This window comes from Cervus canadensis, chromosome 25, assembly GCF_019320065.1.
Source record: "Cervus canadensis isolate Bull #8, Minnesota chromosome 25, ASM1932006v1, whole genome shotgun sequence".
NCBI classification, from domain to species: domain Eukaryota; kingdom Metazoa; phylum Chordata; class Mammalia; order Artiodactyla; family Cervidae; genus Cervus; species Cervus canadensis.
The window spans coordinates 5,055,022-5,066,519 of record NC_057410.1 but is presented as its reverse complement, the minus strand read 5'-3'; the positions used below and the strand labels follow the sequence as shown (position 1 = coordinate 5,066,519).

The following is an 11,498-nucleotide window of genomic DNA, read 5'->3' as shown; positions in this document are numbered from 1 at the left end:
ACACTGGGGTGCATGTGCCTTCTTGAATTAAGAGTTCTCTCTAGGTGTATGCCCAAGACTGGGATTGTTGGTCATATGGTATCTCTGTATTTAGTTTTTTAAGGAACCTCCATACGGCCCTCCATAGTGACTGCACCAGTTGACATTTCCACCAACACTGTGGGAGAGCTCCCTTTTCTCCAAACTCTTTCCGGTATGTCTTGTTTATAGCTTTTTTGATGATGGCCATTCTGACTGGTGTGAGGTGATAACTCATTGTAGTTTTGATTTCTGTTTCTCTAACAATTGGTGGTGTTGAGCATTTTTTCATATGCCTCTTGGACATCTGTATGTCATCTTTGGTGAAATGTCTATTTAGATCTTCCACACATTTTTGGTTGACTTTTTGTTTTGTTTTTTTTTTGATACTGACCTACATGATCTGCTTGTATATTTGATTTGACTATGAAGGAGAGAAAATAATATTAGCTACCATTTATGATTGTATTCTAAATGGCATTCCATAGAAAGGCAATACCCTTATAAGGTAGATAATTCAGCCATTGATCCAATACATATATATTGATTATTTATTATGTGGTGGATTTTGGGTATATGTTATTAAACTTAGTGTGATACCTGAAAACAGGAGCATTTTTTTCTCATAGTGGTTGCAGAGAAGTAAATGAGTAGTTGTGTAGTAGTGTGGCACATTTTGTGATAAAACATAAACCCAGGGGCTGTGTTGAAACACACACTTCAGTTCAGCCACAAGGAATAGTGTCCAACTCTTTGTGACCCTATGGACTGTAGCACGCCGGGTTTCCCTGTCCATCACCAACTCCTGGAGCTTGCTCAAACTCATGTCCATCGAGTTGGTGATGCCATCCAACCATCTCATCCTCTGTCGTCCCCTCTCCTCCCACCTTCAACCTTTCCCAGCATCAGGGTCTTTTCCAATGAGTCAGTTCTTCACATCAGGTGGCCAAAATATTGGAGTTTCAGCTTCAGCATCAGTCCTTCCAATGACTATTAAGGACTGATTTTCTTTAGGGTGGACTGGTTGGATCTCCTTGCAGTCCAAGGAGCACTCAAGAGTCTTTTCCAACACCACAGTTCAAAAGATCAATTCATCAGCGCTCAGCTTTCTTTATGGTCCAACTTTCACATCTGTACATGACTACTGGAAAAACCATGGCTTCGACTAGACAGACCTTTTTCAAGAAAGTAATGTCTCTGCTTTTTAATATGCTGTTTGGGTTTGTCATAGCTTTTCTTCCAAGGAGAAACGGTCTTTTGATTTCATGGCTGTAGTCACCATCTAAAGTGATTTTGGAGCCCAAGAAAATAAAGTCTGTCACTGTTTCCATTGTTTCCCCATCTATTTGCCATGAAGGGATGGGACAGGATGTCGTGATCTTAGTTTTCTGAATGTTGAGCTTTAAGCCAGCTTTTTCACTCTCCTCTTTCACTTTCATCAAGAGGCTCTTTCGTTCCTCTTCGCTTTCTGCTATAAGGGTGGTGTCATCTGTGTGAAAACACAGGAGGAAATGTTACTTATATTTATGTCTCTATTTTACAGATAAGCTATGCCCACAGAAGTAAATACCATATCAAATGTATTAAAAAGTACTAAATGATGGCAAAGCCAGAATTTAACTTTGTTTCTGTGTCCATAAATTACTTAATAATACTACCATCTTGCCTTCCCATATATATTGAGTACCTATTTCAGAGACTAAATTTTACATATGTTGTCTTATTTAAATGTCAAAACCCTTTGAAATAGTATGGTTGTATTTTTTATCAATTTTTGTACTACAGTACTTGCCTTCAGGGAGGGTACATAATACTCAAATGATAAAATGCAGGGATGATTGAAACCCAGTTTTTCTACCCTCAAAATACATGATTTTAAAAATTTTCTGTTAAAACAGAACATTTCATAATACATGTCATTTTCTTAAGGCCAGTTACAACACTAGTTCACTATATCCTGAAATTCAGTGACTTTTAGCCCAAAAGCATTACAACGAAGTGTGCAAACACCATAGGATTAATATTCAACAGATGTATATATTCTATAATATAATTACATTTTTATTGATGCCAATGTTTATTATATATATTGCATTAACTGGTATTTTTTCTCATTCTCCTACTTAATTTTGGAATTTCTTAATGGTTGGATCTTGTTACTCTAGCTCAATTTTCCCTTCTTTGCATTGCTCAGTATGACATTTTATACTCAGCATATCTTCTGGAACATTTGTGGAAAATATAAATTCCTTTGTGTGTGTGTGTGTGTGTGTGTGCATCCACATATCATACTATATTCAAGCTGCCTGTTAAAATGGGTATAATTTAGGCAGGGAATTCTGGCTTCATGTTAATTCACTCATCTATTATTGGGGAATTTACTTGAAAACGTTTGTATAGAGGTCTGTGTGTTTTACCCTTTCATCCATATTTTCCACCACGTATATGATTGGGTATCCATCTAGGCTCAGCTTTGATCTCTTTGGGGTCATTATGAGGAGATACTAACTTAATCCAGAAGAAGAGGAAAAGAGTTTTGCTTCTGAGAAGCTGATAAACATAGTGTATGTTTATTATCTGGGTCATACTGCGGTGCTCATCCAAAAGAACATTAATGAGATTAAGCATCTCTAAACCCATGGTTGTATTTGCCATCTTTCCTCAGGAGAGAGTGGCTACATTTCGATTCTTAATGTGAAAAAGAAACTTCAAGGGAGAGGAAAAAGCTGTGCTGGAATAGCAATGAAGAAGTAGTTGATCTACATGGCATTTTATTTCTGGATGGCTAAAAAGATCAATGTACTTGCCTCGAGCTCATGAATTAATATCCTCAGCTATCAAGGAATGAGACATTGTGCACGGCAACTTGTTCTTCATTGCTAACTTCTTGTCATAAGTAAAGAAATAATAAGGTGGCTTCAGAATTGGTGTCCCCCTTGGGATATAGCATTACTATATCTTACAAATCACTAATAACTATAATGTGTGGACCTGAATTACATATTCTATATAAATGAGATAATTTCTATTAGGCATGTGAAAAGCAGAGGCTCTGAGGAGTTGAGCCTTAAAAGAGATGTGTTTTATTATCTCCAGAGGTCATCATAATTCCATCCGGTTCAGTGAGGACTGGGTGGGGATTCTTGAAAATGAATTTCACTATTACCTTGCTTTGGTAAACAGTTGTTTGTGATTGTAATGAACCATTTACAAAATGTCAATCATAATATCTTTAGCAACAATAAAATTATGTATTTGCTTATTCAGCAAATATTCATTAAATATTTATTAAGAGCCCAATATTTTGCTGGTCATTATGTATATAAATTTAACTTTAAATCACTTTAGAGATTAGAATCATGACAATAAAAGTATTTCTATGTGATAAATATAATGAGAAAATACAAGTAACAAATTGGAGGAAATACTTTTGGTTTCACAAAAGTAAAACCAGATCCATAGAGCACAGAATGGCCAAGGTGAAGGTCCACGATTTGTAACTCAGTATTGAGGCTGCAAAGACCTGGACATGACGGAGCACGGTATGATAGGAGTAGCGCGATCCTCAATAAGACACTTTGTTCATTGACTTCCAGGGTCCCATTCTTACCTGATTTCCTCTTACCACTCAGATCACTCTTTTCTCAGCCTTCTCTGCTGGCTCTCTCTTATATCCATCTTCTCTAATACTGGAGGGTTCTGGAGCTCAGTGATTTGATTTTCTCTCTTTTCTGAATATCTTAATCATCTGGTTCCATGGCGTCACAACAATCTACATGATGATAATTGCCAGATTTATTGAGTTAGCCTGGAGCTCTCCCCTGAACCCCTAATGACTATCTCTTTCACAGATGTCTAATAGATTTCTCACACTTACCATGTTCAAAGGATAGCTCTTGATATTTCCCCTTCAAATCTGTTTTACCCCTGGATGTCTGCAGGATTTGTATCCTCAGCCTTGTAATAGTTCCTATGGCTGCTCTAACAAATTACAAGTTTAGGGCTTAACAATGCAAATACTTTTATTGTTCTGGAGGCCGTAAATCTAAAACAGGTATAACAGGGCTAAAATTGAAGTATCAACAGTACTATGATTCATCTGGAGGTTCTAGGGTAGAATCCTCTTCCAGCTTCTGGTGTCTACCAACATTCCTTGACTTGTGGGCACATTATGTTAGTATCTGACTCTGTGATCAGTTTTCTTTCTCTTCTGTTTATGGGTAAAAACTCTTCTTCTCTTAGGTAATTACCTTTAGTGTTTAGGGCCCAACTGGAGAATCCAGGATAATCTCACCATCTCAAAATCCTTAATTTAATTATATATGCAAAGACCTTTTTTCTCTTTCTTTTTTCCATATAAGGTGACAATCCTAGTTTTCAGAGATTAGGATCTTTTGGGGAAAGAGGCATTTTTCAGCCTCTAACAGCATCCTTCAGATCTTTACTGAGATATTAATGCCTTTGCAGTTCCCTCCCTGACCACCTTTTTAAAAATCTTCCTCTCACTACTATCAGTGCCTCCGTGCTTACCATCCCCCTTTCCTATCTTTTGTCCTCGTAGCCCTTATCACAATATAGAATAATTATATATCAAATAATTAAAATTATAAATAATGCATATATTTGTATATGCATTATATAATTTAATTCCTGAGTGCTTATCTTTCTTTTTACTGCAGTCATAACCTCAGTGGGGATAGGCATTTGTGTTACTGTTGATCTTTGCTGGTAGAGACTAATACCTTGCACATTGTAGCTCAGTAAACATTTGGGGAGTTAATTTGTTGAAAAATTTGTTCTTGTCAACTAGTTTATACAAATAGGTTTTGTTACATTTCTATGAGTAGCAATTTCACTCTTTTATTTTCAGATATTAATAAATGAATTAGATAGATCCCTAGCAGTTGTTAGAACTTTGTGATATCCCCAGAATGTATTCTCACTTGAATTATTATCTAAATAACAGGTGAGGATTACTCTTTAACTTTAGTCATGTTTCTAATTAATCTTAAAATAAATAACAGTAAAGAAGACCTTTATATTAGAAGGCATGGATAACACATTTGAATAAGACTTATATTACTTCATTATAATTATTCCAGCTGACTACATTATTGTTATTGTTCAGTCACTTAGTCATGTCTGACTCTTTGCGACCTCATGGACTGCAGCATACCAGACTACATTATAGTGAGATGTAAGTAAATTTCAAAATAGTTTAAAACTATTAAAACTTAAGCCTTCTCTAAGAGACCTGTTTTTTTTGTTTGTTTGTTTTGGATGATATATCTGTGCAAATAATTACTTCACAGCTTTGCATATATAATTGTTTTCTTCTTTTTTATCTTAGTTCAGTATGTATATATTTGAAAAGTGTTAGTCACTCAGTCATGTCTGATTCTTTGCAACCCCATGGACTCGCCAGACTCCTCTGTCCATGGAATTTTTCAGGCAAGAATGCTGGAGTGGGTAGCCATTCCCTTCTCTGGGGAATCTTCATGACTCAGAGATTGAACCTGGGTCTCCCACACTGCAGGCAGATTCTTCACCATCTGAGCCACCAGGGAAGCCCATGTATATATTACCTATCCTCTAATTTATCTTTGAAACTGCCATTATTAGGTTTCAGTCCTCAACAAACCTAAAAGATGTACTATATTAAATTTTCATTGTTACTGCCAGACTATTTTCCCAGATGGTTATATCAATTCATATTCCCACTAGCAGTCTGTAAAAATAAGTTTCTATTCACATTATCATGACATTTTATAATGTTCTTTGATTTGAACCATATTAATATTTTTGTATACTGTGTTTTATATTTCAGTCATCACTCCCCAATGATTTTCTAAGTTTTCTCTTTCTTGTTCATGGTGGTGTCCCAAATTGGAAAAGACACTTTTGGTAGCTTTTAATTATTGCTAAGTTTTGGTTTCTTATCTCACAGATCTTCATTACCAGTCTTCCATTCTTATTGTTTGTTTATTGTCTCCAAGTATTTTTTTCCATACTACATTGAGAAAGAGTTTATTACTTTGCTTTCTGCTTCCTTCTGCAGAAAACTACAAGAACAATGTTGTTTTTGACTTCCTGCAGAAGTCTGTCCCCTCTGTTTCTCATCACCATCATCCTCTTATATTATCTTTCATCCACCATCATCAAAAGTTTACTGAACACATATTTTAAAACATTTCTTAAAAACCATAACAAATTACAGTATTTTGCATGATCTACACTAAACCAGAAATAACGTACCGAGCCTTTGTCAGTTGTTGACCTACTGGTTGCACTCATTTTATTGCCTAATATTGCTTATCTTTGTTCAGGTGACAGTAAACCCAATTTCTTCTGTACTTTCCTTTAGCTCTCTCCTAAGAGATAGGAAATGTGTGGGTGGAAATGATGAAATATAAATGAAGAGAGATGAAACTGCATGTCAAATCTGAGGAAAGAAAAATAGGGATGAATCTAGAAGCGATAAAAAAATGCCCATCTAAAAGCTTCAGGGTTCTGTGTTCTCCATTTTCTGGTTTCAGCCTCTTGCCTGACTCTAAATTGATGAAAAATTGAGCCTTGCCACTTTACAAAATAGAACCTTCCTATTCTAAATTTATGCTTCCTTTGTCCTTTGAAGCTGATTTCATTTTTGACTAAGCACTGCTTAATAAAAAGTCTTCTTGTTGGTAAAATAGATAAATTCTCATTTTAAAATGGTAACATTTAAAATAAGTATGTATGCCCACAGAAAATGAGTAGGAGAGTGTTTTTGCTAGATCTTAGCTTTCACATAAACACAGAATGAACATGATCAGTCACCATGTTCTTATGTATACACTAAAAAAACCAAAAAGACTGTCAAATGAAATAAAGTGAAATCTGCTGCATAAGGAATGTTATTTAATCTTTACAATATGTTTGCCCATCCATCAAGAGATAATCATATAAATGCATTTAACTCAGTAAATTTGACTTTTACAACTTACTTTTAAACCAATACTACGTTAGTTTCTCAACTTTGGCACTGTTGATATTTGGACCAGATAACTATTTACTGGGGAGCATTTTGTCCTTTGCATTGTAGGGTGTTTAGCAGCCTGAATGTCCTGGCCATATGCCGCTAGTTACCAGCAGCGATCCCCACCCCTTCCATAATCACATAATTAAAAATCCTAGATGTTGCCAGTTGTCTCATGAGCTGGGGTGGGGAAGGAGACAGATATTGCCTCCAGGTAAGAAATATTACTATGCCATACTCTTATGTACTATACCTTTTATCTGGGTACTTTTAGATTGTTTTTAAATTTTAATTAGGTCATATTACTTTCTTATATGCCACTACATTACTCAGCTACATAAATCATTAAAACTCTACACCTCATATTAACTACCAGAATAAGGGATAAACATATCCAAAGTGGGTATCATATCTGTGGAATATTTTTACAATCCTGTCAAAGAACATACCACAAACATTATTTCACTCTATCTTCTCTGTTTCCATAAAGCATAGCTTGCCTCTTATAAAATTAAACCAATAGGTTATTTGTACAATCATGATAACTCATTATGGCTTGTAAATATTCAATGAGCCCAGAATATACGTTATATTTGTCCCATGACTTATCACGTGGTTAAATGAGGCTGTCACTCTGTAATAACATTTCACTATTCAAAATCTGCAAATTATTAATTGGGAAAGAGTACTTTTTCTGCTGTGTTCATTTTAAGTTTGGGTATTTGTATCTTCATCAAAGTCTATTTTAATATCTTCATTAATAATTTAAATACTGTTGCTCTGGATATACTGTATTAGATTATGAAACAAGTCCATAATGGAAAATCTATTGCGAAGTAATATGTAAAGTGCAAATAATTTGTAAAGAGCTATTTTTCTAGCTGACTTGATTCAGAATAAGTAAACAATACGTAATGAAATGAAATTGTAATTTAATATCAATTTCATGTTTTTATTTTTTCTTTGCCAAGTTATTTCACCTTAAAATGAACACAGATGTTTATTATTACTTTAGGACCTTCTGTTTCATCCACTTTCCTTCTGTCTTTATTACAGTTCATTCTGCTGTGACCAGAGTGATTACCCTTAAGTACAATTTGATTATATTATATGGTGCTCTTTAGAAGAAACTCTCCGGTGAGTCCCAGTTGTCTAATTATATTGACTTTCAAAGTGGATCATTTAAAATTTCCAGAGTTCTTCGTAGAATTGTTAGTTCATACTGGTAAATTATATTTTTAAAAGGTTTAAACATAGGCCATCATATAAGAGATTCTATGTATGGCTACTGAAAAAGTACACGCAAAAGCACAGGTAAAGAAATAAAAAATACAACAGAGATAATCTCATTCATTTATGCTTTGTAGAGAATTGATGAAATATCTACATTGTTCTAAGTTGTGAGACACAGTTTTCTATAGAAACACAGAATTGCTAACTTTTAATATAAAGCAAAAACTGCCCAACCTGACTTTTCATACATAATTTATCTTAGTCTTCCTTGTAAGTGTATAATACCCTTAAGTCAAATATCTGAAATTCCTAGGAAATCTCCTTTTGACTTCCCATGCTTGCTTCTTGATATCCCTGAAACCCTCTCTCTGCCAACTGCTACGTCTCAGCTGTTAGAATCTCACCTGTTCATTCATGACTGGAATTAGAGGTGTCCCCACTAGTTACTAAAGACTTCTCCTTCCTGTGCTCCAATGTGGTATTTTACCAGCTTCTTTAGAATGCCACTTACAGTATTTAATAGGTTGTAACTAAATGTTCTCATGTATCATCTAGATCATAAACTTCTTAGCACAAAAACCATGTTTGTTCATATTTTCAACCTTCTCTTACTATTCTGCATGTAGTAAATATTCAATAAATATTTATTGACTGAAGAAACAACCTTATGTAACAATTAGATCATCTTATTTTCTGAAAAAATAATCAGAACATATTATATAAAGAATATCTTTCTAATATGTGAGTCTCTTTGTGTTAGCATGCATGAGAAAGATTTTAAGTACATCTGTTAGTTACAAAAATTAACTTTATTGAAAATAACATTATACTGATAACTTATGGTGAACGATGTCAGATTTGTTATCTCCAAAGAAGGAGATTTAGCTTCGGGACCAGGGAACAGGCTTGATCACTCAGTTTTATTAAAGTGAAGAAGGACAGAGAAAGCTTCTGACATAGACATCAAAAGGGGGACACAGAGTGCTCCCCTCTCTAGTCTTAGCAAGGGAGCTATATACTTTATTAAGTAAGGGTCTTACCAGACCCACTCCCACAATGTAACAGGATTAGAACTAACAATAGAAAGACCTCACCAGGCCCACTCCCACAATATACATTTTAAGATAACAGGATTATTCAGAAGGTTCTCAAGAAGGAGAAACATGTCCTCAAGCAGGATACCTTGTTGTTATTTAATCCTTAGTGCAGAGTTTAAGCTGAGGTACTTTGTTGTGTGATCATCAGCTCTGGGCTTAAAGAAAAAAATGTTTTATGTGACTAAAACTAAGGAATGGGTCAAATAAAAAGTTTGTCATTTTCTCCTTTGCAAGAGCCCCAGACCTCTTTCTCCTCCTCCTCCTTCCCCCTCCCCCTCCTCCTACTCTCCCCCATGTCAGACTTCTTATCAACCTACCTAGAAACTGACTCTCTCAAAATGAAATCACAACTATATTTTAAATTTTTTTACTTTATGTTGGAGTCCAGTTGATTAACAATGTTGTGTTAGTTTTTGGAGTACAGCAAAGTGATTCAGTTATACATACACATGCATCTACTCTTAATACATTTAGTAACCTAAATGGGAAAAGAACTTGAGAAAGAACAACTAACCATCTTAGAGAATCCTGTCGTGGTCTGGACGCAGGTTGGAAAAGAATTTCCAGACAATAGACAGAATGAGAGGGAAATAAAGTTAATTAGAGTGGGAGACGCTGTTAGAACGGCGGGCCAGCTCAAGGGAGAACCAACGTTGAACACGAATCCTTAGTCGAGGTTTATACCCAGGGTACAAGGGGTGGGATATCATTTGCTGATTGGCTGAGGCACATATACTGGGTGGGGGGTGCAGGGGAAGAGTAAGGCAAATATCTTCTTCGTTTGAGGTAGGAAGGGAGACAGGTTATACTGCTTAGGAGAACCTGAAATCCCTTAATAGTTACAACACAGGGGAGGGAAGGATGATAAGGGTCTGGTTTTTCCAACCCTGGATTCTAAGACCCTCCTTGGTTCTATCTGCTCTTCTGTCCTTGGGTCACCACAAACCCCAAACACATATTATCTTGCTAATTGTAGGAAGCTGATATCTCTTTTCTTTGTTGTCAGCTCTCACTTGTTAAAAAATGTATATTTAATCTAAAACTTACTTTTATTCACCTCAGATGAAGATAAGGTACATATTTAATGTGAACTTGTGAAAGCATTAGTTGCTCAGGCGTGTCCTACTCTTTGTGACCTCATGGTCTGTAGCCTGCCAGGCTCCTTTCTCCATGGGGAGTCTCCTCTGTCCATGGGATTCTCCAGGCAAGAATACTGGAGTGGGTTGCCATTTCCTTTTCCAGGGGATCTTCCCGACTCAGGGATTGAACCAAGGTCTCCTGTATTGCAGGCAGACTCTTTACCTTCTGAGTCACCAGGGAAGGGATAGGCTACCCACTCCAGTATTCTTGAGCTTCTCTTGTGGCTCAGCTGGTATCTCTCTGCAATGCAGGAGCCCTGGGTTCAATCCCTAGGTTGGGAAGATCCCCTGAAGAAGGGAATGGCTACCCACTCCAGTATTCTGGCCTGGAGAATTCCATGGACTGAATAGTCCATGGGGTCTCAAAGAGTCAGACACGACTGAGTGACTTTCACTTTCACTGTGATGTTACCTGTTGGTATATATTCAATAGTATATGTTAATATTATTAAAATGTTAATTATGCTAATAAAGCCTTATTGTTATGGGAGTTAAAGGAAGAAATTAAAGGTACCCAAGAGAAGGAAATAAGGGAAAAGAATGTCTGTGTACCCTTGCACTACCATTTCCAGATGTCTAACAGGTCCACTTAAAAGATTTGTTTCAGAGAAAAAAAGAAAAAAAAAGTTTTGTTTGACAAGCTATTTACTATTTACAGCCATAGACTATGAAGTTAAATCTCATCAATATTCAAGTGATTTCTGCATAAAATTAAAAATAATCCCAAAGTTATGGTTATATTTGCCTGAAGCTATTAACTGCTTCTTAACCTACTTAACCTAGTGATCCCTTCCAATATTCTTTCTTGGATAACTAAATATTTTTCAAGCAGTCCTTGACCAAGTTTTGCCATCTTTTAGTTGTAATTTTGAATGTTATACTTTGATGTTTACCTTTGCTGTAAGGCTCCAAAACAATGTTTCAAAGACATTGATGCCCCTAATTCTATTGGCACAGGAAACAGGATAATGCTATTTTAATTTGGTTGTAAATTAT

The 11,498-nt window shown here is 35.8% G+C and overlaps 1 long non-coding RNA gene across 1 annotated transcript; it reads left to right on the top strand.

The window, feature by feature from the left end:
* The first annotated feature begins 803 nt into the window (after positions 1-803).
* Positions 804-9,535, top strand: LOC122427343. The gene is made up of 3 exons (XR_006265396.1): positions 804-853; positions 2,812-2,817; positions 9,444-9,535. It is a non-coding gene; the product is annotated as an uncharacterized LOC122427343 (long non-coding RNA).
* The last annotated feature ends 1,963 nt before the right edge of the window (positions 9,536-11,498 follow it).